This window comes from Martes martes (assembly GCF_963455335.1).
Source record: "Martes martes genome assembly, chromosome: Y".
NCBI classification, from domain to species: Eukaryota; Metazoa; Chordata; class Mammalia; order Carnivora; family Mustelidae; genus Martes; species Martes martes.
Window position 1 is genome coordinate 5,990,340 of NC_137907.1, and position 26,227 is coordinate 6,016,566.

The following is a 26,227-nucleotide window of genomic DNA, read 5'->3' on the forward strand; positions in this document are numbered from 1 at the left end:
CTGCCATAGACTTGGTGCTAAAACTATCCCTAGTTTCTAATTTCAGACTTCTGTTCCCAGAGCCCTGGCCCATAAGCCCTCTGGAGCCACACCACAGGACTGTACCTGGCCTCCCAAAGAAAGTGTACCCTTTACAGTTGCCAAAATCCTCCACATTAGGAATAACCTGCAAAGCCCACCACAATCTTGTAGGCCGCACGGGACGAAAATGCGCAGTCTGACACACCCTGAGCACCTACCTCGAATCAGACACACAGGTAGATGGTTCCCAAGACAAGAGATTGAATAAGACATGCCCCGAGGCCCTATCTAGTCCTAGCTTAGGTTTTCAGGAATCTGTTCTCAGAGGCATGGTCTCGAATACCAACATATCAGAAATCTCAGAGCCGCAAAACAACACCTCCTGTCCCCAGATAGATACCTTGCTATTTGGAGCTGTGTAAAACCCTCAGCACAGGGAATCCTGCATGGCCCCTAAGCCACAGCCTCATTCCAAGGTCTCCATGGACAAAAACCCGCATTGTGACCCATCAGCATGAGACTCCATTTCAACTCAGCCCCCTGGGTAGCTCACACAAGCACCAACAGAAAGAATGTGCCTCCTTCCTAGGCTCCAACTGTCACACTAAGTGGGGTTTCCAGACATCCATACGTAGAGCCCTGCTTTCAATATTTCAGTATGGAGGGACACTTGAGCCAACAAACGGGACTCTCTCTGTCCCACAAAAGGAAACCTTCCTCTGTGGAGCATATCACAACCCCCAGAGTGGGAAAACCTCCATTCTCTATTGAGGCCCCCCCTCCATTAGGTGACCATTATGGAGACCAACTCCAGCCTGAGCCAATGTCTGACACTCACCCTTACTTCCGATGCCAGAGATGTAGCCTCAAAATCTGCTGATTGGGCATGCGATGCCCTCGGCCCTAAACCTAATGCTAGCTTGTGTTTTCAGACTTCCGTCCTCACACTCCTGGCCCGCAAGCCATCCAGATTGGCCATTCTGGAGCCACAACGCAGCACTCTGCCTGCATACCAGAAGAAAAAAGTGCCTATGGGGCTGCCCAGAAACCCCAAATGAGGATCAACCTGCATGGCCTCGAATGCACCCCAGATTCATAGGAGGCCTTGTGCATTAATGCTCTGTCTGACACAGTGTGAGCCCAGACCTCCCGTCAGACACTCAGACAGGTGGCAGCATATCCAGCACATCGGACACGCCGTGGCCCTCTGCCTTCCTCTATTCCCAACCTGAATTTTCAGGCATCTGAACCTAGACTGTATCTCAAATCCTTGCATCTGGGAGAAGCTGATGCACTAAACAGAACTACTCCTTCCCCATGGCAAGAAACCTTGCTGTTGGGATGCTAATGGGTGTCAAAGTCAAACACTCTTAGTAGGATAAATCTGCATGGCCCATGAGGCCACGCCTGTGGTTGAGGGATGCCTTGGGCACAAAAATACATTGTGACCCTCAGCTTGAGCCCCATTTTCAAATAAGGCCTCACAGTGGTGGGACCCATGGCATATTGGGGTTGCCATGCCCCTAGGCCCCAATCCTAACCAAAGGTCTGGTTTTCTAGTCGCCCATCCCCAGGGATGTGCTCTGGAATCCATCTTTTGAGGGACACCTGAGACAGAAAACAAGACTCATCCCTACCACAGAATGACTCCAAACTATTGGGAGCCGTGCAAAAATCCCCAGAGAGGGAGACTCATCCATGACCCATGAGGCCACCCCTACATTCCACGGCCATCCTTGACACAAAATCCAGACACAAAAGTCTGAGCAACAACCTCACACTCACCCTTATATCACACCCAGAGGAGCTCCCCTCTGGGTCTATAGATCGGGCCTGCCATACCCTCGGCCCCAAACCGAAGGCGTGTTTGTGTTTTCAGACATCTGTCCCCACAGCCCTGGCCAACACATCATCCAGGCAGGAGCCTCTGGAGCCACACCGCCCAACTGTGCCTGCCCTCTTGAAGGAAACTGGGCCCATTCCGTTGGTTACAACCCTACAGATTAGGAGAAATCTACAATACCCCCGAGGGGATCCTAATAGCGGAGTCCACCTTGGACAAAAAGGTGCATTCTAACACAACCTGAGCAACTATCCCCCATTCAGACAGGCAGGCACTTGTCCCCAAAGACAGAAGATTGACCCAAACAGGCCTCTAGGCCCTAATCAGAACCCTAGCTTAGGATTCCAGGCTATTTCTCCTCAGAGACTTTGTTTTGCATACCAGCATATGGGGGTTTCCTGAGGCACAATACAAACACCACTCATCTCCACATGGGAACCTTGCTATTTGGAGCTATGTAAAACCCTCTGGGTAGGAGAATCCTTCAGGGCCCTTGAGCCACCACCACATTCCAAGGTCTCCATGGACACAAAGCCACATTAGGACCCATCCTCCGGAGAGTCCATTTCAACACAGCCCCCTGGGTAGCTCGCCCCAGAGCCAGCACATCGAACCTGCCTTGTCCCTAGGAGCCTATGGGAATGTGAGGTGGGGTTTCCAGGCTTCCATCCTTAGAGCCCTGCTCTCGAAACTTTCTTTATGGGGCATGGATAAGCCATCTAACAGGACTCGCCTGACCCGCAGAAGCAAGCTTCAATTTTGGAACAGCTCACAACTTCCCGAGTGGAAAAACTCCACGGCCACCCATCCATTAAGGGGCTATCATGGACACAAAATCCAGCCTCAGCCACCGTCTGAATCTCGCCATTACTACAGGTGCTGGAGATCTCGATTCAGCCTCTGAAGAGAGGGTCTTCTGAGCCCTCGGCCCTAAACCTCATCCAAGCTTGTGTTTTCAGAACAATTTGGAGGGCTTGCAGGCAAGGAGTGTGAGGATGGAAGTCTGACCACACAAGCTACATTTAAGTTCAGTGCCGAGCGCATGGCAGTTCCAATATGCAGCGGCTGATTTGACATATTAGCAACAGAGTCAGGATGAGTGTCAGATGTTCGCTTACGCTGGAGTTTCTGTCCATAATGGCTGACTAATGGAGCAGTGGCGTCATGAGGCTATGGAGGTTTCACCACACTGGGTCTTGTGACCTGCTCCAAATGGCAAGGTTTCCTTATGTGGGACAGGGGGAGTCCAGTTTGACAGCTCCAGGGCCTCTCATATGGAAAGACTGGATAGCAGAGCTCTCTGCACGGGTGGCTAGAAAGCTCACCTCGTGTTCCCATTGCAGCCTAGGAAAATGGCAGGTTCTATCTGGTGGCTGTGGGGCGAAGTACCAAGGGGGCTGAGTTGACATGGAGTCTCATGCTGATGGGTCCCGATGCTGGTTTTTGTCCAGGGAGACCTGAGAATGTTGCGGTGGCTCAGGGGCCATGCAGGATTCTCCCGCCATGAGGGTTGGACACAGCTCCCAAGAGCCAGGTTTCCTTCTGGGGACAGGAGGTGTTCTGTTTTTTTGGCTCAGGGACCACATGTTGGACCATATGTTGTTATTCCAGAATAGGACTCTGGGGACAGATGCCTGAAAAACTAAGCTAGGGTTCCGATAAGGTCCTATGGGCATGTCAGGTTCAATCTTCTGACTCAGGGCCATTGACCATGAGGTAGGTGCCTAGGGTGTGTCAGACTGCATAATTGTGTCCAGAGCGGCCTACAAAATTGGGGTGGGCTCAGGGGCCTTGCAGGTGTCTCCTAATCTGGAGGGTTTGTCTAACTGTGATGGGCAGAGTTTCCTTCGGGAGGGCAGACACAGTCCTCGGTGTGGCAACAGAGGACTAAACCTCGAGGGTGTGAGGGCCAGGGCTTTGGGGACAGAAGTCTGCAAACAAAAAATCGGCTCGGGGTTAGGACCAAGTTGAATCAGGCCTGATCTGCAGCCCCAGAGGTGAGCTCCTCGAGATCTCAAATTAGGGCGAGTGGCAAAATGTAGCTCAGGCTTTTGTCTCTGGATTGTTTGCCTAGGATGGCCTTGGAATGGAGGGGTATCCTGTTGGGGCCATGGAAGATTCTCCCTCTCTGGGGATTCTGCCTGGCTCCAAAAAGTTTGGTGTCTTTTTGGGGAAGGGAAGAGTCCTTTTTTTCCGTTTCAGGGGTCCCCCCGAAACAGGGATTCCACAGACGTACTCTGGGCCTGGGCACTTGGAAAACCACAAAACAGGTTAGTATGTGGGCCTAGGGGCATGGCACCATGGCCTGGTATGTGTGTACCTGGCCCAGCTACCAAGGGGGCTTGTTTGAAAATGGGCTCAGGCTGAGGGTCACGATGCATGTTTGTGCCCAAGGCGGCCCTCATGAGTGTGCGTGGCCTCCTGGGTTACACATGTGGCTCCCACTCTGAGGGTGGGACACCCATCCCAACAACAAGGTGTCCTGCCACAGGGAAGGAGGAGTACTCTTTTGTGCATCAAGATCCCCCATAGGCAGGGATTTGACCTAAGGCCTGGGGAGAGATGCCTGAATAGCCTGGTTGGGTAGAGATGAAGGCCATGGGCCATGGTAGGTCCCAGCTGCTGGATATGCAGCCAGATATCTGAGTGTCTGACAGGAGGTTGGGGCTCAGGCTGTGTGAGGCAGAGCACTAGTGCCCAGGGCAGCCTATGATCTTGGGGTGACTTCTAGGGCCGTTCAAGTTGATCCTTATGTGGGGTTCTGGGCAGACCCATAGGGCACTTCTTCCCTCTGGTGGGCAAGCAGAATGCTGCCTTGTGGCTCCAGAAATCCCAGTCTGGAGGGCTTGTGGGTCAGGAGTGTGAGGACTGAAGTCTGAAAACACAACAAGGGTTAAGTTCAGTTCCAATGCACAGCGGCTGATTCGAGATCTACAGCACCTGAGCAACGGCGAGTGTCAGATGTTCACTCACATTGAAGTTTGTGTTCAAGATGCCCGGCTCATGGAGGTGTGGCCTCAAGAGGACATAGAGGTTTTCCTCTATGCCAGTTCGTGAGCTGCTCCAAACAGCATGGTTTCCAGGGGCGGCACAGGGCAAGTCCTGTTTGATGGCTCCGTGTTAACCCACAGGTCAAGATTGGATAGCAGAGCTCTTGCATGGATGCCTGCAAAGCCCATCTCAGGTTACCTTTGCAGCCAGGAACCTGGAAGGTTCTATCTGGTGGCTGTGGGGTGAAGTACCAAGGGGGCTGAGTTGACATGGAGTCCCAAGCTCATAGGTCATAATGCCGGTTTGTGTCCAGGGAGACCTTAGAATGTGGTGGGGGCTCAGGGGCCATGCAGGATTCTCCTTCCCTGAGGGTTGGACACAGCTCCCAAGATCCAGGTTTCCTTCTATGTACAGGAGGTGTGCTGTTTTGTGGCACAGGGATAGCAAGTTGGACCATCTGTTGGTATTCGAGAACAGGCCTCTGGGGACAGAAGCCTGAAAACCTAAGCGAGGTTTCCGATGAGGCCCTAGAGGCATGTCAGGTTCAATCTTCTGACTCAGGGCCATTGACCTGTGTGTCTGCTTGGACATAGGTCCCTAGGATGTGTCAGATGGCGTATTTTAGTCCAGAGCGGCCGTGGACATTGGGATGGGCTCAGGGGCCTTGCAGGTGTCTCCTAATTTGGAGGTTTTGGGCAACCGTGATGGGCAGAGTTTTCTTCGGGAGGGCAGGCCCAGTCGTGCAGTGTGGCTCAAGAGGCCCCATCCTGGAGGGCATGTGGGCCAGGGTGTTGGAGACAAAATTCTGCAAACACAAACTCGGGTTAGGATTAGGGGCTAGGTGATGGCAGGCTCGATCGGCAGACCCTGAGGGCAGCTCCTCAGGATCTGAAATTAGGGCGACTGGGAGGCGGAAGCACAGGCTTTTCTGTCTGGATTGTGTGTCTGGGATGGCCTCGGAATGGAGGGGTGGCCTCATGGGGCCATGGGAGATTCTTCCTCTCTGGGGATTCTGCCCAGCTCCCAAGAGTTTGGTGTCTTTCTGGGGGAAGGGAAGAGTGCTGTTTTCCATCTCAGGGGTCTCACCAAAACAGGGATTCCAAAGACGGGTTCTGGGTCCGGGTGCCTGGAGAACCCGACTGAGGGTTAGGATTTGGGCCTAGGGGCATGGCAGGCCCGATATGCGGGTTACTGGTCCAGCTCCTGAGGGGGCTTGTTTGAGCACGGGCTCAGGCTGAGGGTCACAATGCCTGTTTGTGCCCAGGGCGGGCCTCATGGGTGGGCGTGGTCTCATGGGCCATGCAGCTGGCTCCCAATCTGAGGGCTTGACTCCCATCCCCACAGCAAGGTTTCCTGCCATGGGAAGGAGTACTCTTTTGAGCTTCAGGTTCCCCCATGGGCCGGGATTTGAGCTAAGGCCTGGGGATAGATGCCTGAATACCCAGATTGGGTAGAGATGACGGCCTCGGGCCATGGCAGGTCCCACCTGCAGGATATAGGGCTAGCTGTCTGGGTGGCTGAAGGGTGGCTGGGGCTCAGGTTGTGTCAGACAGAGCAGTAGTGCACAGGGCGGCCTATGATATTGGGGTGTGGTTGAGGGCCATGCACGTTGATCCTCACGTGGGGTTTCTGGGCAGACCTATAGGGCACTTCTTCCCTCTGGTGGGCAGGCTAAATGCTGCCTTGTGGCTTCAGAATTCCCAATCTGGAGGGCTTGCTGGCCAGGAGTGTGAGGACGAAAGTCTGAACACAGAAGCTATGGTTCAGTTCAGTGTCGAGTGCACAGCAGTTCCAATGCACAGCGTTTTATTCGAGACCTCCAGCACCTGAGTAAGGGCGAGTGTCTGATATTCACTCACGCTGGAGTTTGTGTCCATACTGACCGACTAATACAGGGGTGTCCTCATGAGGCCATGAATGTTTTCCCTTGCTGGGGCTTGTGAGCTGCTCCAAACAGCCAGGTTTCCTTCTGTGGGACAGGGGGAGTCCAGTTTGATGGCTCCATGGTCCCCTATATGGAAAGGTTTGATAGCAGAGCTCTCCGCAGGGATGCCTGGAAAGCCCACCTCAGGTTACCATTGCATCCCAGGAACATGGCAGTTTCGATCTGGTGGCTCTGGGGCGAAGTTCCCAGGGGGCTGAGTTGATAGGGTGTCCCATTCTGATGGGTCACAATGCTGGTTTGTGTCCAGGGAGATCTTTGTATGTGGCGGGACCCCTGGGGCCATGCAGGATTCTCCTTCCCTGAGGGTTGGACACAGCTCCCAAGATCCAGGTTTCCTTCTGGGGACAGGAGGTGTTCTGTTTTGTGGCTCAGGGACTACATGTTGGACCATACTTTTGTATTGGAGAACAGGCCTCTGGGAACTGTAAGCTCCTGGTTAGCCAGAGGGAGCTATTTCATTGTAAATTTGGATTGATCCTGCCCCTCCCAGAGGAACTTATTTGCAAATCCCGGATACAGGGGCAGGCCAGGCCAGATAGAGACATCCAATCGTTGGGGTGCGCATATATTCACTCTCTTGATTTGGAACTCTATTGGTCACCCGTATTGCCAACCGAGCATGACTGTGCCGTTTTCCCTGTGTGTTGCAATGTCATTGACCACTTGTGTGTGGGTGGGGCTCAAACAACTGTATAAAGGTTAGTCTGTGAGGGGTTGGGGCAGGTGATAGTCGTTTGGGTAGTCGTCGGGAGCAGCGTCATGGGGAGAAGAGCCTGCGTCGTCAGGGTTTTCATCCTCGTCGTTGTCGCCTCTTCGTCTTTGGGAGCAGCCTCGTTCAGGAATTGGCTTCGTCTGGGGAGTGGCCTTGCCGGGGAGTGGCTTCGTCGAGGTCATCGTTGTCATCGCCTCTTCGTAAGAGACGGTCCCTACCAGTCAGTTTGATTTTTCATGCTTGGCATGAAATAAAACTTTGCTTGACTTTTGCTTTGCATTAGTCTCATTCCTTTGATCATGGACCCTACCAATGGGGGCTCGCCCAGGATCAAACGACGTGTACTGAACCAGCATCAGAATTTCTGGTAAAAGCCTCCAGAGGTAAGATCTCGGGATCCTTTTTGTCTGTCTGGTTGTGGAGCTCCAGGGTATGACCCACCAGGGAGAAGCTGGATGCAGCCATGCTTCCTGGGGCTGGAGTGGATGCAGGCATGCCCCTTCCCTCCACTTGTAGATCGCCAGGGGGTTTGAGTTGCTTCTCCCTCACTCATTTCTTGTGTTAACGGATATAACTGGAGCCAACTGGGGTTAGTCTAACTCGGAACAGAGACTTTAAGGAATATTCCCAAGCAGCTGCCACAACTCCCTTTGTTTTGGGGAATTTCTTGCCTTCTCTGGCCTGACGTGGACTGCCTAGCCCCTCCCCCTTGCTGGCAGGAAAGCATGGCGTCTGAAGTGGAATGGGCCCAGGTGGAACATGAAATCTCTTGGCAAAGAGATGACTGAACTGATGGTTAATTTTCTGTCTCAGGGTTTTAATGGGTAATTGTTAAAGTAGCTTTCAGAGTCTTTGGTAACCTGAAGCTTTGAAGTTTTGCTTGGATGACAAATGGGATGAAGTGCTAGGGAGCTGGTTGCTGGAACTGGGTTTGTGCTTTTGAAATCTGTTGGTAAATATGTTTTGTGCTTAACTGCTGTTACAACAGTTCACAATTGGTTAATATTTAGTCTACACTAGAGATTGAGATGTTTCTAAGAAAATGTAAATTGATTTTTCTTTGCCCGCCCAGAATTGTAAATGAGATCTCTTTGACTCATAATGCTTTTCCTTGATATGCTAATTTACTCAGGAAGTACTGCCAAATCAATGATAAACCTTGGGTTACATTTGAGTAAATGCTGTAACTACTCCAGAGGTTCTATACATTTCCTAAAGTTTTAATGTTTTGATAAGGGTCATCATTTGATATTTAACCATATCTATTCTGTTTTTTTCATTTGTAATTGTTTTAATTCTCTTGAAAGATGAATTTCCCCTTAAAGGAAATTCATATGGGAGACTTTCAGAAGAAATACAGGTCTTGATTGTGTTGAAGTCCTGGAGCTGAAATGGGTAAGAATTTCCAGAAGTAAAAGCTGCACTCGGACTAAACCAGAATTAGTACGGTGACCCAAGGTAAGAATGAGTCTCCAGGATCTTTCCTAGAAAGGCTTATTGAAGCCTATAAAATGTATAGCCCAATCGACCCTGAGGCACCCGAAATCAGAGGGTGGTGAACTTGCTTTTGAAGGTCAAACGGCCCCAGATATAGGAAGGAAACTTCAGAAAATTGAAGGATTTGAAGGGAAGAATCTGAGTTAGTGGGAATAGCAGAATAGGTGTTTAACAACAGGGATGCACAGGAGGATGAAAAACAGACAAAAAGCTGGTTAAGGTTTTGGCATTACACGAGATAGGTAGGGGATAGTAAATGGAAGGAAAAGCCCAAGCACAGAGGAGGCAGGCAGGAAGACTTAGATTCAGATCAGTGTGCTTACTGTAAGGAAAAAGGACACTGGACCAGGGTGTGCCCCAAAAGGAAGACGGCAGTGCTGGCCACCAGAGTAAAAATTAAAGTCAGAGGGGAAATCAGTTGATTTTTTGGTGGACACGGGAGCCCAATTTTCATCATTACTTAAACCTATGGGAAAACTACTTGGAGAGGAAGTCTGACTACAAGGAGCAAATGGCACAGAAAAACATAAATGGACAACAGAAAGGACTTTAAATTTGGCCTCAGGAGTAGTTAAACTTCGATTTTTGGTCCTCCCTAATGCTCCATATAACTTGATGGGAAGAGATCTCCTCCACAAGTTATGGGCTGGCATTCAGTTCTCAGAAGGAGACATGACTGTAACCTTGAGACAACCCACTGTACAGGTGCTTATTGCAGCAGTAGATGAATACCTCCTTTACAAGCCGGTCTCAAAACCAGAGGAGACAAAGTGGAGGAGTCTACTCCAAACCTTACAGGTCGAGTTTCCCGAGGTCTGGGGAGAAGGGAAGACCCCTGGCTTGGCCAGGGGACAACCTCTAGTGGTGGTACAGTTAAAGGCAATGGCTACGGCTGTTCACGATTGGCAGTACCCTCTTCCCTGGGAAGCAAAGGAAGGGATCAGAAAACACATTAACCGCCTCCGAGGAGATGGGATCCTAGTTCCTTGCAAATCTCCATGGAACACGCCTTTGGCTGCCTGTCAAAAAGGCCGAGACTGGGGAGTACTGACCCCTTCAGGACTTACAGGAAGTTAATAAACGGGTTGAAGATATCCACCCGATGGTGTCTAACCCTTATACACTACTCTCCCTTGTGGGCCCCAAAAGAACTGTGTATACCATCTTAGATCTCAAGGATGCATTTTTCTGCATATCTTTAGCAAGGGAATCTCAGCCCCTATTTGCTTTTGAGTGGTCTGACCCACAGGAAGGCTTTCAAGGCCAGTCCACCTGGACTTCCCCAAGGATTCATGAATTCACCCACCATTTTTGATGAGGCCCTACATGAGGATTTGCGTGAGTACAGAACCCCCAACCCGGGAATCACTCTGTTCCAGTATGTTGATGACTTCCTAGTAGCCGCTGAGGACAATGAGTCATGTTTGTGGGGGGATGAGACCTCTCCTACAGACTCTGCAGGAAATAGGTGATCACCTGATAACCCCGCCTCACCATGTAATGACAAGTGAGGGAGTTTCTTGGGACCGTGGGCTACTGTAGGTTGTGGATACTGCGGTTTTCAGAGATTGCCCAACCTCTCTACGAATTGGCAAAATGAGACTCACTATGATAGATTGGACAGCTGAGGCCATAGGAGCACTTTGGGAATTACAAACAGCCTTACTGAGTGCCCCAGCATTGGCCATCCCAGATGTTACCAAGCCCTTCCACTTGCATGTGGATGAAAAAGCAGGGGTGGCCACAGGAGTTTTGACTCAGAATCTGGGGTCTTGGCAAAGTCTATCTTAGCAAGAAACTAGATCCAGTAGCGGCTGGGTTCCCCCCTTGCCTCCACATAATTGCTGCCATGACAGTCCTGGTCAAGGATGCAACTAAATTGACTTTGAGTCAAAGTCGCATCTTGATGACCACCCACGCTACCAAGGGCCTTCTCCGGACTCCACCCGACCGATGGATGACGAACGCCCGAGTGACAGGGTATCAGGCCCTTCTCCTTAATGAACCAAGAGTGACCTTCCAGCCCCTGGTGGTGCAAATCTAGCTATGCTGCTGCCAGAGGAGCTGGCTGACCACCCACACGACTGTGGGGAGGTCCTAACCCAAGTTGCAGGAATTAGGCAGGATCTCAGAGACACTCCCCTCCCAGATGTGAAGATGACTCTGTTCACAGGCGGGAGTAGCTATATGGTCGATGGAAAAAGGTATGTGGAGGCTGCGGTGGTTTCCCCTGAGCAGGAACTCTGGACAGCAGCCCTACCACACGGAACATCGGCACAAAAAGTGGAGCTGATTGCACTCACCAAGGCAGTCCAGATGGCCAAAGGTAAAACCGTCAACATCTATACACACAGCAGGTTTGCCTTTGCTACTCTCCACATACATGGAGCTGTTTATAAAGAAAGGGGGCCTATTAACAGCAGAAGAAAAAGGAATTAAGAACAGAGTAGAAATATTGGCTCTCCTCCAGGCTATTTGGGACCCGAAAGAGGTGGCCGTTATGCATTGCCCGGGACACCAAAAGGGGACTGATCTGATTTCAGAAGGAAACCAATGAGCAGATCAAGCCGCAAAGCAAACAGCCCGAGAAACAGTGCAAGAACTGGTTACACTCCCGGCTCCAGCCCTACCAGAAAAACCGAACTATTCAGAAGATTTAAAGTATTTACAAAAATGGGTTAAATTGGACTATGGAGGGGACTGGGCTAAGACTAAAACAGGAAAAATAATTCTTCCTTGAAGACTAGGTAAGAAGTTAGTAGACCAGATACATCAGGGTACTCATTTGGGGATACGCAAACTCAAGGAGCTTATAGGCACGCAGTTCCAGGTTTCTAAATTAGGGCGTATGGTTCAGGATGTAGTTGATAGATGTGCTCAATGCCAGGCAGTTAATATGGGAAGAACTATAATGGGAAAAGGGACAAGAGAAAGAGGTAAGTAACCAGGAATTTATTGGGAAATAGATTTTACAGAAGTGAAACCCGGAAAATATGGGCACAAGTGCATGTTAGTTTTTGTAGATACCTTTTCAGGCTGGGCAGAGGCTTGTTCCACCAAACATGAGACAGCAGGAGTCGTAGCCAAAAAGTTACTAGAAGAAATAATTCCTAGGTTTGGGCTGCCTCTCGCAATCCGGTCAGACAACGGCCCTGAATTTGTGAGCTCAGTCTCACAGGCATTGGCCAAGTCTGTGGGCACTAATTGGAAACTACATTGTGCCTACCAGGCCCAGAGTTCCGGGCAAGTAGAAAGAATGAACCGGACTCTTAAAGAGACCTTGAAAAATTAATTTTGGATACTGGATGTGGATGGATGGATCTCCTTCCTTTCGCCCTCCTCAGGGCACGATGTACACCCTATTTAAACAAGGTGACCCCATTTGAAATAATGTTTGGGAGACCCCCCCCCACTCTGTCCTCAGTTACAAGAGGTTGGCCTATCAGAAATGACTGATCAGTCTGTACTCCAGTCACTGCAAGCATTACAATCTGTCTTAAAAAAAGCCCATGCAGGGATCCGGACTGCCCACACTGGGACAGAGACGGAGGTGGAACCACATCCTTACCAACCCGGGGACTTGGTTTGGATACATCGCCATCAAGTGGGAAACTTGGAGCCTTGCTGGAAGGGACCATTTACTGTTATCCTGACCACCCCCACCGCAGTAAAAGTAGAAGGCATTAGGGCCTGGATTCACGAGGGTCACGTCAAATGAGCCGAGGACAAGGATGCCCCCCAGAGATGGAAGCTGCAGCCGACGCACTCCGCTGACCGTGGACTAAAGCTAGACTAAAAAACCTGTGAGTTTATTGTTGCTCCTATTGTTACCTGTTTATGTAACGTATAGGTGGGAAATTAAATGAACAGAATTAGGAAAAATGGAAAAGGTTATACAAAGCGTTGAATGGCTCACTCATCAGCTGACTGTGCACTACTGTTACTTTTTGGCCCCTGCATTATAAACACCCTAATGTCATTTGTACCAGAAAATTAGAGCTATAAATGTTAGTTTTACATGCTCATTGTAACTCCTTACAACAGGAGAACATAGAATTGGCTGAAAAGTCAAGGATTTGACTAATTTCCAAGGAAAAGGGGGTAATGTGAGGGCCTGTGAGGGCCTGGTTAGCTAGAGGAACTTACTTGCAAACCCCAGATATAGGGGCGGGACGGCCGGGATGGAGACATCCAATCAGTGGGATGCACATATGTTTACTGTGGTATGTTGCAATCTCATTGGCCACCTGTGTGTGGGCCAGGCTCAACCACCTCTATAAAGGTTAGTCTGTGATGCTGGGCGCGGGGAGTATTAGGAGTAGTAGTAATAGCCGTTGGGGTAGCCGTTGGGGTAGCCGTTGGGATACGTTGGGATAGCAGTTGGGGTAGAAGTAGTAGTAGATGTTGGGAGCAGCACCACCGCGAGGGGCCTCGCCCTCGCTGCCATCCCGAGCAGCATCGTTGGGGTCAGCAAGCGGCCTCGTCCTGGGAATGGCCTCTTCAGGAGCAGCATCATGGGGAGCAGAGTCTGCATCATTGTGGTTGTCGTCCACGTCCTTGTTGCGTCTTCGTCATCAGGAGCAGCCTCGTCTGGGGAGTGGCCTCGACCAGGGAGTTGCCTTGTCGGCAAGCGGCCTCATCCACAGTGGCCTTGTCCAGAGCGTTCTCGTCCAGAGCGGCCTCCTCCACAGCACCCTCCTCCAGAGTAGCCTCCTATAGAGTGGCCTCATCCGTGGAGTGGCTTTGTCCAGGGAGTGGCCTCATCCACAGTGGCGTCGTCTAGAGCGGCCTCGTCCAGAGTAGCCTCTCTGGGGTGCGGCCTCGTCCAGGGAGCAGCCTCATCTGGGGAGAGGCCTCTTCCGGGAAGTGGCCTCATCAGGGTTGTCGCCATCGCCTCTTCATAAGAGATGGCCCCTACTGGTCGGTGTGGTTTTTGATGCTTGGCGTGAAGTAAAGCTTTGCTTGACTTTTGCATTGCATCAGTCTCATTCATTTAATCAAAGATCCTAACATCACAAGCTGAGCAACTACCTCCACTCAGACACGCAGATGTCCCCAGAGACAGAAGATTGAAAGGGAAAGGCCCCTAGGTGCTAATTTAAACCCTTGCTTTGGTTTCCAGGCATCTCTCCTCAGAGGCCTGGTTTCAAATACCAGCATACGGGGGTTTCCTAAGGCACCAGGAAGAACACCTCTTGTGTCCACATGGGAAACTTGCACTTTGGAGGTGTGTCCAACCCTCCAGTTAGGAGAAAACTTCAGGGCTCCCGAGCCACCACCATATTCCAAGGTCTCCATGGATACAAACCCACATGATGACCCATCCTCAGGAGAGTCCATTTTAACTCAGGCCCTGGGTAGCTCCCCCATAGCCAGCAGATCGAACCTGCCTTGTCGCTGGGAGACAATGGGAATGCGAGGTGGGGTGCCAAGGCATCCATCTTTAGAACCCTGCTCTCGAGTCTTTCTGTATGGGGCATCCTGGAGCCATCCAACAGGACTCAACTGTTCTGCAGAAGGAATCCTTACAGTTTGGAGCATCTCACAACTCCCAGCATGGGAAAATCTCCATGGCCTCATGAGGCCCCCCACTTCATGGAGGGGCCATCATGGATACAAACTCCAACCTGAGCCAACGTCTGATCCTTGCCCTGACTTCAGATGCAGGAGATCTCGATTCAGCCTCTGCAGAGTGGGCCTGCCGTGCCCGTGCCCTGAAACCTCACCCTAGCTTGTATTCTCAGACTTCCGTGCTCACACCCCTGGCTCACAAGCCCTCCATATTGGGAATACTGGTACCACAACACTCTGGTACCACAGGACTCTGCCTGCCCACCAGAAGAAAATTGTTGCCCAATGGGGCTTCCTAGAAACCCAAAATGAGGATCAAACTGCATGGCCCTCGAATGCACCATAATTTCATAGGCTGTCCTGGACACTCTCTGACACAGCCTGAGCCCAGGCCTTCCAACAGACACCCAGAGAGCTGTCCGCACAGCGAGCACATCAGACCCCCCATAGCCTTAGGCCATCATCTCTACCCAACCTGGGTTTTCAGGCATCTGAACCTAGACCTCATCTCCAATCCCTACACAGGGGGGAACCTGAGGCACAAATAAGAACTCCTTTCCCATGGCAGGAAACCTTGCTGTTGGCATGGTGTCAAACTTTCAGGGCAGGAGAATCTTGCATGGCCATCGAGGCCACGCCCATGCTTGAGGGCCGTCTTGGGCACAAACATGCATTGTGTCCCTCAGCGTGAGCACCCCGTTGAAGTAAGGCCTCTTGGTGGCTGGACCAAGAGCCCGCATATGGGGCTTGCCATGTCCCTAGGACCCCAATCCTAAACAGAGGTCAGGTTTTCCAGTCGGCCGGTCCCAGGGCTCTCCTATGGAATCCTGCATTGGAGGAACACCTGAGAGAGAAAACAGGACCCCTCTCTTCCCACAGAATGACCTCGAACTCTTGGGAGCCGGGCCAAATCCCCTCAATGGCCCATGAGGCATTGACGGCCATCCTTGACACAAAATTCAGAGATAAAAGCCTGAGTGACCACCTCCCACTCACCCTTCTTTCCTACCCGAGGAGCTCCCCTCACGGTCTGTAGATTGGGCCTGCCATACTCTCCGTCCCAAACATAAGTCGAGTTTGTGTTTACAGACTTCTGTCCCCACAGCCCTAGCCCACACACCCTCCAGGCTGGGGCCTCTGGAGCCACACCGCAGGACTGTGCCTGCACTCTCAGAAGAAACTCTGCCCATTCCATTGCCCACAACCCTCCAGGTTAGGAGAAACCTCCAAGGCCCCGGAGGCCATCCCAATCGTGTAGGCCACCTTGGCCAAACAGGGGCATTCTGACACAAGCTGAACAACTACCTCGATTCAGACATGCAGACAGATGTCCCCAGAGGCAGAAGATTGAACTGGACAGGCTCCTAGGCCCGAATCTGAACCCTAGCTTTGGTTTCCAGGCATCTCTCCTCAGACGCCTGGTTTCAAATACTAGCATATGGGGTTCTCCTGAGGGATCAAACAGAACACCTCTTGTCCCCACATGGGAAGCTTGCACTTTGGAGCTGTGTCAAACCCTCCAGGTAGGAGAAAGCTACAGGTCCCCTGAGCCATGGCCACAATCCAAGGTCTCCATGGACACAAACCCACAAGATGACCCATCCTCATGAGAGTCCATTTCCACTAAGCCCCCTGGGTAGCTCACCCTGAGCCAGCAGATCGAACCTGCCTTGTCGCTACAAGCCAATGCGAAGGCAAGTTGGGTACCCAGGCATCAATCCTTAGAGCCCTGTTCTCGAGTCTTTCCTTATGGGGCGCCCTGGAGCCATCCAACAAGACTCAACTGTCCTGCAGAAGAAAACCTTGCAGATTGGAGCATCTCACAAGCCCCACCATGCAAAACCTCCATGGCCTCATGACCCCCCCCCCTTCATGAAGGGGCCATAATGGACACAACCTCCAGCCTGAGCCGACGTCTGATCCTTTCCCTGACTTCAGACGCAGAAGATCTCAATTCAGTCTCTGCAGCATGGGCCTGCCATGCCCTTGGCCTGAAACCTAACCCTAGCATGACTTTTCACACTTCCATCCTCACACTCCTGACCCACAAGCCCTCCAGATTGGGAATTCGGGAGCCACAACGCAGCACTCTGCCTGCCCACCAGAAGAAAAAAGTTACCCTATTAGGCTGCCCAGAAACCCCCAATGAGGATCAACCTGCACTGTTGTGTTTTCAGACTTCTGTCCCCACAGCCTAAACCTAGACCTAGCCCTAACCCTAGCCCTAGTCCTAGTCCTAAACCTCACCCTAACCCTAAACCTACCCCTAGCACTAAGCCTAACCCTAACCCTAACCCTAACCCTCCAGAGGCTTTTCCCAGAAATTCTGAGGCTGGCTCAGTTCTCTTCATTTCATCCCAATATTAGGGTCCGTGATCAAAGGAGCGAGACTGATACAAAGCCAAGGTCCAGCAAAGCTTTTTATTTTGCGCCAAGCATCGAGAATCAAACTCTCCAGTCAGGGCAGTCTCTTGTAAAGGGGCGACCCTTCCAAGCCTCACAGACTAACTTTTAGAGAGATAGTTTAGCCGGGCTATACGCAGGTGGCCAATGGGATTGCATAACACAGAGAAAACTGCACAGTCATGTTAGGTCATGCACGGGTGGCCAATTGAATCACAATTCACCCTAGTAGATATATGCGTGCCCCACTGATTGGCTGTCTCTACCTGGCCTGACCCGCCCTTGTATCTGGACTTTGCAAGGAAGTTCCTTGGGGTGGGGCGGGGCGGGGTCATTCTGAGTTTACTGCTTATGGTCAATCTAAGTTTACTTTATCAACAACAAAATGATTCCGTCTGATTAAATAGGCCCTTACATTGACATAAAATCGAGACTGAGCCCACGTCTGATACTTGCCCTGACTTCAGATGCAGGACATCTCGATTTGGCCTCTGCAGAGTGGGCCTGCCATGCCCTCGGCCCAAAACCTATACCTAGCTCGTGTTTTCAGACTTCCGTGCTCACACTCCTGGCTCACAAGCCCTCCATATTGGGAATTCCGGAGCCACAACGCAGCACTCTGCCTACCCACAAGAAGAAAATCGTTGCCCTATGGGGCTGCCCAGAAACCCCAAATGAGGATCAAACTGCACGGCCATTGACCACACCCCAATTTCATAGGCTGCCCTGGGCACTAATGCTCTCTCTGACACAGCCTGAGCACAGGCCTCCTGACAGACTCCCAGTAGCTGGCCGCACACCGAGCACATTGGACCCGCCATGGCCTTAGGCCGTCATCTCTTCCCAACCTGGGTTTTCAGGAATCTGAACCTGGATCTTATCTCCAATCCCTGCACAGGGGAGAACCCGATACACAAATCAGAAATCCTCCTTCCACCTGGCAAGAAACCTTGTTGTTAGCATGGTGTCCAACCTTCAGGGAAGGAGAAACCAGCATGGCCCATGAGTCCACGCCCATGCTTGAGGGTCACCTTCGGCACAAACACACATTGTGACTCTCAGCATGAGCCCTGTGTTCAAGTAAGGCCTCTCAGTGGCGGGACCAGGAGCATGCATATGGGGTTTGCCACGCCCCTAGGCCCCCAATCTTAACCAGAGGTAGGGTTTTCCAATCGCCCATACCCAGGGCTCTGCTCTGGAATCCATCTTTCGGAGGGACACCTGAGGTTGAAAACAGGACCCCTCCCTTCCCACAGAATGACCCCAAAGTCTTGGAAGCTGGGCCAAACCCCAGAGAGGGTGACTAGTCCATGGCCCATGAGGCCACCCCTTCATTCCATGGTCATCCTTGACACAAAATCCAGAGACAAAAGCCTGAGGAACTGCCTCATGCTCGACATTTGTTCCTATCCCAAGGAGCTCCCATCACATTCTCTAGATCGGCCCTGCCATACCCTTGGCCCCAAACCTATGCCGAGTTTGTGTTTCTAGAATTCTGGCGCCACCGAACTGGTCCACACACCCTCCAGGCTGGGGTCCCTATAGCGACACCGCAGGACTGTGCCTGCCCTGTCCGAGGAAACTGTGCCCATTCCATTGGCCAGAACCCTACAGATTAGGAGAAACCTCCAAGGTCCCCGAGGCCATCCCAATAGTGTAGGCTGCCCAGGACAACCAGGGGCGATCTGACACAAGCTGAGCAACTACCTCCACTTAGACTAGCAGACAGATGTCCCCAGAGACAGAAGATTGATTGAACCTGCCTTGTTGCTAGGAGACAATCCATGGAATGTAGGGGTGGATTCAAGGGCTATGGACGATGTTAGGGTCCGTGATCAAAGGAGCGAGACTGATACAAAGCGAAGATCAAGCAAAGCTTTATTTTGCGCCAAGCATCGAGAATCACACTGACTGGTAGCGGCCGTCTCTTACAAAGAGACAATGATGACGACCCCGACAAGGCCACTCCCAAGAAGGCCGCTCCAATGAGGCCGCTCCCTGGACAGGCCGCTTCCCGGACAAGGCCACTCCCGACAATGAAGAGGCGATGACGACTATGAGGACGACAGCCCCGATGATGCAGACTCTGCTCCCCATGACGCTGCTCCTGGACGAGGCCACTCCCTGGACAGGGCCACTCCCCAGAATGAGGCTGCTCTGGCGAGGCTGCTCCCTGGACAGGGCCGCTGCTCTGGCGAGGCCGCTCCAACGAGGCCGCTGCATGGATGAGGCTGCTCCAGACAAGGCCGCTCCCCGGAAGGATGCCGCTCTGTCAAGTCCCTTCCTGACAGACCCACTCCCCAGCAGAGGCCACTCTCGACAAGGCCGTTCCCTGACGGGACTGCTCCAGACGAGGCTGTTCCTTGACGACTCTAACAGTTCCTACGGCCCCTACTAGCCTCGCAAACTAACTTTTATAGAGGCACTTTTGGCGCCGGGCTATACACAGGTAGCCAATGAGATTGCAATACACAGAGAAAACTGCACAGTCATGCTAGATCTGCCACATACACAAAAAACTGCTAGGTTACACATGGGCGGCCAATCGAATTTCAATTTACCCGAGTAGATATACGCATGACCCTCTGATTGGATGTCTTCACCTGGCCTGACCCGCCCTTGTATCTAGGCTTTGCAAGGAAGTTCTTCTGGGAGGGGCAGGGTCAATCTAAGTTCAGTGCAAAAAAATGGCTCCCTCTGATTAAGTAGGCCCTTACAGACGAGTCTCCCGCTCTTGGAATTTGACCTGGTTCCCAAGTATTTGGGGTCATTCTGTGGGAAGGGAGGAGTCCTGTTTTGTGCTTCATGTTTCCCTCCAAAAGGGGGATTCCAGAGGAGAGACCTTGGTATGGGCAACTGGAAAACCTGACCTCTGGTTAGGATTGGGGGCCTAGGGACATGGCAAGCCCCATATGCGGGCTCTTGTTCCAGCCACTGAGAGGACTTACTTGAGCACGGGACTCACACTGAGGGTCACAATGCATGTTTGTGCCCAAGGTGGCCCTCAAGCATGGGCGTGGCCTCATGGGTCATGCTGGTTTCTCCTACGCTGAAGGTTGGACACCATGCCAACAGCAAGGCTTCCTGCCAGGGGGATGGATGGTTTCTGATTTCTGTATTACATTCACCCTTGTGCAGTGATTAGAGATAAGGTTTAGGTTCTGAAGCCTGAAAACCCAGGTTGGGAAGAGAGCACGGCCTAAGGCCATAGCGGGTCCATTGTGCTCGGTGTATAGCCAGCTGTCTGGGTGTCGGTTGGGAGGTCTGGGCTCAGGCTATGTCAGAGAGAGCATTAGTGCCCAGAGCAGCCTATATAATTGGGGTGCAGTCGAGTGGTGTGCAGGTTGATCCTCATTTGGGGCTTCTGGGCAGCCCCATAGGGCAATGTTTTTTCTCGTAGGCAGGCAGAGTGCTGTGTTGCGGCTCTGGAATTCCCAATCTAGAGGGCTTGTGGGCCAGGAGTGTGAGGATGGAAGTCTGAGAACACAAGCTTGGGATAGGTTTCAGGGCGCAGGCACGGTAGGCCCATTCTGCAGAGGCTGAATCCAGATCTCCTGCATCTTAAGTCAGGGCAAGGATCAGACGTTGGCTCAGGTTGGTGTTTGTGTCCATGATAGCCCCTTCATCAAGGAGGGGGCCTCATGAGGCCATGGAGGTTTTCCCATGATGGGAGTTGAGAGATGCTCCAAACCACAAGAATTCCTTCTGCGGGACAGTCGAGTCCTGTTGGATGGCTCCAGGATGCCCCATACAGAAAGACTCGAGAGCAGGGTTCTAAGGATGGATGCCTGGGCACCCCACCTCACATTCCCATTGTCTCCTAGTGACAAGGCAGGTTCAATCTGCTGGCTATGGGGGAGCTCCTCAGGGGGTTGAGTTGAAAGGGACTCTCTTGAGAATGGGTCATCATGTGGGTTTCTGCCATCTCTGAGTCTTTTACGTAGCTCCAAAAATCAAGGTTTCCTTCCAGGGGGCAGGAGGAGTTCTGTTTTGTGGCTGTGGGGTCCCCCATGTGGAGGGATTGGAGAGAAGGGCTCTGGGTATGGATGCCTGCTAACCCAACCTAGGTTTAGCATAAAGGCCTAGGGTCATGGCAGGCCCGATCTCCTGGCTCTGGGGCCAACTGTCTCAGTGCCTGCTTGGGGGACATCAATCAGGTGTATCAGACTGTGCCTTAGTATTCAGGGAGGCATACACACGTGGTTGGCATCATGGGCCCTGGTGCTATGTTGTTTTATGAAGCAGGCTTCCCCCATACAGAAAGATTCGAGAGCAGGGCTCTATGTTTGGATGCCTGGAAACCTCACCTCACCTTACCACTGCAGCCTAGGAACATGGCAGTTTTGATCTCCTGGCTCTGGGGCCAACTATCCAGGGGGTTGATTTGAATTGGTGTCTCATGCTGATGGGTCACAATGTGGAATTGTGTCCTGAGAGATCTTGGAATGTGGCGGTGGATCCTTCTCCTATACTGAGAGTTTTGTCACAGCCCCAAATAGCAACGTTTCCTTCTGGGGACAGGATGTGATGTGTTCTGTGGCTCAGAGATCCCCCAAATATTTGTATTCGAGACGAAGCTTATGGGGCCTGATGCCTGGGAACCCAAGCTATGGTACAGATTAGAGCCTAGGGGCATTTCAGGTTCAATCATCTCTCTCTGGGGTTATCTACCTGTGTGTCTGATAGGAGGTAGTTGCTCAGGGTGTGTCAGACTGTGCATTGTTGGTCGTCCTATCAATTTGGGGTGGCCCAGGGGGCTTACACTTTTCTCCTATTCTTGAGGTCTCTGGAAGCTCTGAAGAGCCGAGCTTCCCTCTGGAGGGCAGGCTCAGTCCTGTGGTATGGCATGGAATCCCCATGCTAGAGGATGTCTGGGGGCAGAACTCTGGGGACAGAATTCTGAAATCACCAACTAGGGTTAGGATTAAGGCCGAGGGTATGGCAGGCCCGATCTGCAGACCATAGGCAAGCTCCTTGGATCTGAAAACAGGGCGAGTGTGAGGTGGGACTCAGCCTTTTGCCTCTGGTTTTTGTCTCTTCGATGTATGCGGAACATAGGGGTGTCCTCATGGGGCAATTGAAGATTCTCCTTCTTTGAGGGGCTTTCCACAGCTCCAAATAGCATGGTGTCATTGTGGGGGAAAGTACGAATCCTGTTTTCTAATTCAGAGGTCCCCATAAGGACACCTTCAAAAGCAGTGCTCTGGGTATTAAGGCCTGGAAACCCAACCTTGGGTTAGGATTTTGGCCTAGGGACACCGCAGGTCTCACATGCTCCCGCCAGACACCCAGGTACATGGCGCAAGAGAGAGAAGATTGAAGTTGACATACCTCTAGGCTCTAATCTGAACCCTAGCTTAGGTTTTCAGGCTTCGTTCCCCAGAGGCCTGATTTCCAATACGAGCATATGGTGCATCCCTGAGGCACACAACAGAACCCCCACTGTCCCCAGAAGGGAACCTTGCTATTTGTAGCTGTGTAAAACCCTCAGGGGAATAGAATCCTGCACGGCCCCTGAGCCACCACCACATTCCAAGGTCTCCCTGGACACAAACTGGCATTGTGATGCATCAGCATGAGACTCCATTTCAACACATTCCCTTGGGTAGATCGCCCCAGAGCCTGTAGATTGAACCTGCCTTGTTCCTAGGGGCCAAAGGGAACATGAGGTAGGGTTTCCAAGCATCCATATGTAGCACCCTCCTCTTGAATCTTTCCCTATGGGGGAGTCTTGAGCCATCGAACAAGCCTAGTCCTGTCCAAAAATGGAAACATTGCTGTTTTAAGCAGCTCACAACACCCAGAGTGGGAAAACCTCCATAGCCTCATGAGGCCATACCTCAATTTGGCAGCCTACATGGACACAAACGCCAGCCTGGGCAAACATCTGACACTTGCCCATATTTCAGATGCTGGAGATCTCGATTCAGCCTTGGTATATTGCCCCCCCATGCCCTAAGACCTAAACCTAACCCTAGCTTGTGTTTTCAGACTTCCGTCCTCTCACTTCTGGCCCAAAAACCCTCCGGATTGGGAATTCTGGAGCCACAATCCAGAACTCTACCTCCCCACTGAAGGAAAACATGCTCTATGGGGCTGCCCCCAAACCCCAAATTAGGGTCAACCTGCACAGCCCTCGATGACAACCCAATTTCATAGGCTGTCCTGTGCTCTAAGGCTCTGTCTGACATAGCCTGAGCCCAGACCTCCCGTCAGACACCTAGACAGCTGGCTGCAAATCCAGCGATCGGATGTGCCATGGACATAGGCCATTATCTCTACCCAACCTGGATTCTCAGGCATCTGTCCCCAGAAATTATCTGAAATTCCTGCACATGGGGGAACCTGATGCACAAAACAGAACTCCTTCCCCGTGGCAGGAAACCTTCCTATTGGATTGGGTGTCAAACACTCAGTGTAGGAGAAACTTGCTTTGCCCATGAAGTCACACCCACTCTTGAGGGCCGCCTTGGACACAAACATGCATTGTGCCCCTCAGCCTGAGCCCCATTTTCAAATAACATCTCACGGCAGCTGCTCCAAGAGCCCGCATATCGGACTAAGCATGTCCCTAGGCCCTAATCCTAACCCATGGTGAGATTTTGCAGGTGCCCATACCCAGAGCCCTGCTCTGGAATCCCTCTTTTTGGGGTACCCCTGAGCCAGAAACATGACTCCTACCTTCCATCAGAATGACACCAAACTATGGGGAGCTGGGCAAAATCCCAGAGAGGGAGAATCTTCCACGGCCCATGAGGCCAAACCTGCATTCTGCGACCATTCTTGACAGAAAATACAGAGAAAAAAGCCTGCGGTACCACCTCACAATCGCCCTGATTTAATGAGGAGCTCCCCTCAGGGGCTGCACATTGGGCTTGCAATACCCTCGACCCTAATCCTAACCCGAGTTTGTGCTTTCCGACTTCTGTCCCCAGAGCCTTGGCCCACAAACCCTCCAGGCTGGGGCCACTGGAGCTAAACTGTAGAACTGTCCATCCTTCCAATATGAAACTCTGCCCTTTACAGTTGCCAAACCCTCCACATTAGGAGAAAACTGCAAGGCCCCTGAGGCCACCCCGATTTCGTAGGCTGCCCTGGGCAAAAATGCGCAGTCTGACACACCCTGAGCAATGACCTCCAGTCAGACACCCAGGTAGATGGCCCCAGAGAGAAGATTGAATCTGACATGCCCCTATGCCATAATCTGAACCCTAGCTGAGGTTTTCAGGCATCTGTCTCCAGACGTTATATCAAATCCCTGCATATGGTGGAACCTGATGCACAAAACAGAACTACTTCCCAAAGGCTGGAAAGCTTACTGTTGCGATGGGTGTCAAACCCTCTGAATTTGTGAAACCTACAGGGTACATGAGGCCACGCCCACAATTGAGGGTCGTCTTGGGCACAAACACGCCTTGTGACCCTCAGCCTGAGCCCCATTTTCAAATAAGACCCCTCGGTTCCTGGACCAAGAGCCCGCGAATTGGGCTGGCCATGCCATAGGCCCAAATCTGAACCCAAGGAAGGGTTTTACAGGCACCTGTTCACAGAGTCGTAATCCAGATCCCTCTTTTTTGGGGCCCTCTGGGAGAGAAACAGGACTCCCTTCCCCCAAGATGACACCAAACTATTGGGAGCCATGCAAAATCCCCAGAGAGGGAGAACCCTCCGTGCCCTACGAGGCCAGCCCTACATTCCATGGCCATCCTAGACACAAAATCCAGAGGCAAAAGCCTGAGCTACCGCCTCCCAATCACCCTAGCTTCAGATCCGGAGGAGCTCCCTTGGGGTCTGCAGATCAGGAATGCCATACCCTCAGCCCTAACCCTAACCCATTTTGTCTTTTCAGTCTTCTGTCCCCAGAGCTCTGGCCCACACACCGTCCAGGCTGGATCATCTGGAGCCACACCATAAGACTGTGCCTGTACTCCCTAAGGAAACTGTGCCCTTTAAAGTTGCCAAAACCCTCCAGATTAGGAGAAACCTGCAAGCCCCCTAAGCAACCCAGTTTCGTAGGCCGCCCTGAATAAAAATAAGCAGGCTGACACACCCTGTGATCAAACACCTAGGTAGATGGCCCCAGAGACAGAAGATTGAACCTGACATGCCCCTAGGCCTTAATCTGAACACTAGCTGTGGTTTTCAGGCATCTGTTCCCATAGCCCTGGTCTCAAATACCAACATATTGGGGGGGGTGTCCCTGAGGCCCAAAACAGAAAACCTCCTGTCCCAGAAGAAAACCTTGCTATTTGGAGCTGTGTCTAAGCCTCAAGGCAATAGAATCCTGCATGGCCCCTGAGCTGCCGCCACATTGCAAGGTTTCCCTGGACAGAAAACCAGATTGCGACCCATCACTGTGAGACTCCATTTCCACTCAGCCCCCTGTGTAGCTCGCACCAGAGCCAGAAGATCGAACCCCCATGTCCAAAGGATCAAATGGTAACCATAGGTGGGGTTTCCAGGCATCCATATGTAGAGTCCTGCTCTTGAATCCTCTATATTGGGGACATATGAGATATCAAGAAGATGTTTCCTGTCCTGCAGAAGGAAACCTTGATGATTGGAGCTGCGCACAACACCCAGATTGGGAAAACCTCCATGGCATCATGACACCACCGCTGCATTAGGCAGACATAAAGGACACAAACTTGAGCCTGAGCAAACGTCCGACCCTTGCCCTTACTTCAGATGACGGGATTCTCGCCTCAGCCTCTGCATTTTGGGCCTGACATGCCCTAGGCCCTAAAAATTACACGAGCTTTTGTTTTCAGACTTCTGCCCTCACACTAACTACAAAAATAATACCTAAAATGAATACCATGTATGTCATCATTATTCCTACATGGAATTTAATCATGACTGGTGACACAAAAAAATCAGTGTTGTATTTCAACTATAAGAACACTAATGACCAAAACTCATAAGACCCAACCACTAACTAAAATTATCAACAACTCATTTATCGACCTACCGCAACCTTCAAACATATCAGCATGATGAAATTTTGGCTCCTGTCTCGGAATTTGCCTAATCCTTCAAATCCTAAGGTTTATTCTTAGCTATACACTACATATTAGACACAACCACAGCCTTCTCATCAGTTACACGCATCTGTCGAGATGCCAATTACGGCTGAATCAACCGATATATACATGCCAACGGAGCCTCCATATTCTTCATCTGCCTCCTCCTACATGTAGGATGAGGCCTATACTAAGGATCTTATATATTCCCTGAAACATGA